Below are 3,770 nucleotides of genomic sequence, written 5' to 3' on the forward strand. Positions count from 1 at the left end.
AATAATAACTGGACGCGACAAGGCTATTCTCACAACACAAATCGTGACCGAAACAGACACCACCCGTACGACAACCGTTGGCAGAGTAGTAATAATTACAGGGAAAGATCACCTCTCCACGGTAATGACTATCACAGAGACAATCAGAGAAACAGACAATATGGGAACCAAAATAATTACTATCACGGGAGACAGAATAACTTCAGACGCAACGGTCCACTGTGCAGTGATAATTCAGGGAGAAATTCTCCACCACTTAACCGACAAGAAAGAAACTACAGGAACTACCGACATGACGACAGACGATATCATCGTAACGACAGAGCTGAATTTCATCAGAACTGGCGGGATTCAAACAGAGCAGGGCACTTTCGACAACGTGAATTTGTAGAAGCTAGGTCTCCTAATCCCAATAACGAAGCGCGCCAGTAAAGGAACAGACAATGACTCGCACCGCAGGCAGCCACCTGCGCCAGCTGGCTCAGAGAAAAATAACACAGACGCTAACCTTGAGAAAAGATTTAGCATTCCTTACCGACGTATAAAACATGACAATTGCTTTTCAGTTGAAAGTCTGCGTACTAGGAAGAGTAAAGGTTTACACCACATTTCACGTGTAAAACCGTTTATTGAAAGATAATCTGCTTTTTAACTTTGTCTTTGCCATAAAACTTTTCACTTCACATTTCTAGTATGCTTTGTCAGACTTAAGAAACTGTTAACATGCAACAATGTTTGCAGTTAAATATCCAGTCTAGAACCTAGGGAACATTTTTAAACAGAAATTACGAATGCATTGTTATAGTGAACAGACGTCACAGTGTTATTGTGTGTGTACATTCTTGCTTGTTAGTTGCACGATTATGTAACGACTATAAGGCTCACATACTTAGAACATTTACCAGTACTGCTAATAAGATTTTAATGCAACATTTTGGTTGACTTGAAATTTGGTGTATCATGGGGTAAGTACATTGGCTTCTGCAGAACTTAGCTTTCGGAGGACGATAACTACGACACTTCCACAGAGATTATCTTACAGCAAGACGCACATTTAGCGCTACAGGACACGTATTTGAGTGATTAATTTTGCACTTAAAACATGCATTTTTTAATATATTTGAAGTACAATGATACAAGGGTTTTCCGTGATATATTTCATTCCATTGCTGTAATCTGTAACACCTGAGGGTATAATTACATTAATCCTCAGGGGGGTACACGCTTATTTTGTGTACCATGTGTTTGGCAAGCACAAGGAGCCCTAGCTAATATGGTATTTGCTTATACATCTTTACACATCGGTACCATATTTCTCTAACACATAAATTACACAGCTATCTGATTATTTAACAGAGAAAGAAATATTTTTTTTTACTACGTCAGTGACAGATGTTTACGCAATTACACATTTGGATAACTTCACACGTATGAAATTGTATTTCGTCTGTACTTTGTGAACTGTGCATATTTTTTCGAAACCATTGTGATACTATGAGAGCTCTGAATGATGTATTTGGTATGGGTCATGATATTTAAAGTACGTTTGAGGTGGATGACACTATTTAAATGAGCAGAGAATTTTTTTTAGGTTTTGAAATTATTGCAGAAAGCTACAACGTTTTTAAGATTTGACTGAGGTTTTATGATATTATTATGACGACAATGTGTATTATGTTGTTGAGGTATGTTTATTATCAATGAGATGATGCTATATGAGGAATCTGATTATGCTATATATTTATTATGATGAAATATTGAAGACGTGTTGATGAATATGTACATGTGTAATGAGGTAAGGAATAATGAGTAGTGGTTAGGGACTCTGATTTGTGGAAAAGGATGTTGGAAACCAAGAATCGTACTTTAAGAGTTATGAAATGTGTGTAAATGCGTGAATGTATCACTATGCCGACGAAAATTTTTTTTTGGACACTGTTATATCAATAAGATTTTGTTTCTACAGATTTGTAACGCAAATTCTTGACCTGTGAAATTTTTTGTATGAGACTGCCACTGTAGCGGAAACTGCTGTCGTAAATATTTCGTTAAGAAAGGTAAGTGACCTTGACGTAATGCGTTTTTGGCGCCCACCTGATAGGTAGTCGTCTGACAAAAGAAAGCCATTAGGTGGAGAGAAAAAAAAAGGGAGGCCATTATCCTCGCTATTGACGTTCCTTTGTAGAAAGCATTGTAAATACGACACGCTAATAATAACTTGGAAACATTCTTACATCTGCACACCTGATTAGGACAAGTGTATATCTACGAGAGTTGAGAGAATGTCTACTAACTTATGAAATGTCACATGACTATTGAATGATATTTTTATGCTTTGGTTTGCGTAATTGCTTATTTCATTTGATATCTGGTTTCCAGCTGTCTTGCAGCATTGGTTTCATAAAATAAAACTAAATGCATTTGCTAATGTGAACACTTTCTGTCAACAGATCTATTAAATAATTACTTTATGATCCACATTCTTCGAAAAAGGAGCTCTTGGAATGGAAAGAACAATAAGAAGGGACTAGTAACAGGAACTGTATACATAATTTTCTTTTCAACTACTTGGTAATTTTTTTGGTAGAGTAAGTTATCGTGATGCATCACTCTAGTGTTAAGATGTGACATAGGTATTAGACATGGCTATTTTTAGTGTAATATTTTTTCTGCTTGAACTTTGTCATGTTTAGGCATACGTTATTTCATTTTTTTGCTGCTGTTTGCCAGGCATAGTGCTACTGAATTTTAATTTGTGTTACTCTGTTAAGCCAGTTTTACTACTGATTTATTTTTCTTGTTTGCTGCTCATTGCCTTATGTTAGTTGTAATTTATGCTGCTCGCTTCGCCATTTGTATTTTTGATCATTCCTGTTTGCGTTAATTGTTTTATGTGCTGCTGCATTGCCACGTCCCTTAGTTTAGCATCTGAGCTCAGTAGATATAAGTTAGCTTAAGAGGGGGTAGCCTATAAGAGAATGAGTAGCGATTAATTGGAAAAAATGCATTGAGAAGCTATACGAGAAAAGTACAGAAAGCAGGAATAGACAGGACTTTTGGAAATAATGAAGAACAATGGGAGATCTCCGAGAAGTAAAGAAAGTTTTGTGTTCAAAATACTGCAGTAAAAGAAACCCTGTCCTTTCCTTGTGTTATCCCACTATGTATTTGTGTACCCTTGGGTATTTATGTTTTTCCTGTATTTATATGTTTATCTGATAAGACTTATGTTGTAGAATTTTTCTAATACTAAGCTACATTCACTATGATGAGGAATACTGTTATCCTCAAATATAATTTGCATTGATAATATGTTATTTACTTTGTAAAGATGCTTAGACATTATTTATTCTGTTTTGTTTTAATGCTCATGTGTGAAGTCGATGTTTCAATAATTATTCTGATCTTTAATGTATGTACTTATGTCATAATTCCTGTGACACTGATGTATATGTTATTTCTATTCTTTTGTAAAGCCCATATTACTACAAATGTTATCTGTATTATTATGTTCTTTAATGATGTATTTTGTACCTTTGTAATTGTGTTCTCATGTTATAAAATTGTAATTGACAACATTTCATCAAATTAAGTAACTTGTAAGTTACATTTCACTGCACACGTTTTTGTTGGTCATAGTATATGGACAATATGTGAGAAGTAGGGACTGATAGTGTTTGCACGTGTGTTAATGATTCAGCAAGGGACTGGATAACAGCATCGTAGGTTCTAAGGACAATTCCAAAAACTTTGTGAGTGCACAAGTGGTG

The sequence above is a fragment of the Schistocerca nitens genome, chromosome 5 (genome assembly GCF_023898315.1).
Source record: "Schistocerca nitens isolate TAMUIC-IGC-003100 chromosome 5, iqSchNite1.1, whole genome shotgun sequence".
NCBI classification, from domain to species: Eukaryota; Metazoa; Arthropoda; class Insecta; order Orthoptera; family Acrididae; genus Schistocerca; species Schistocerca nitens.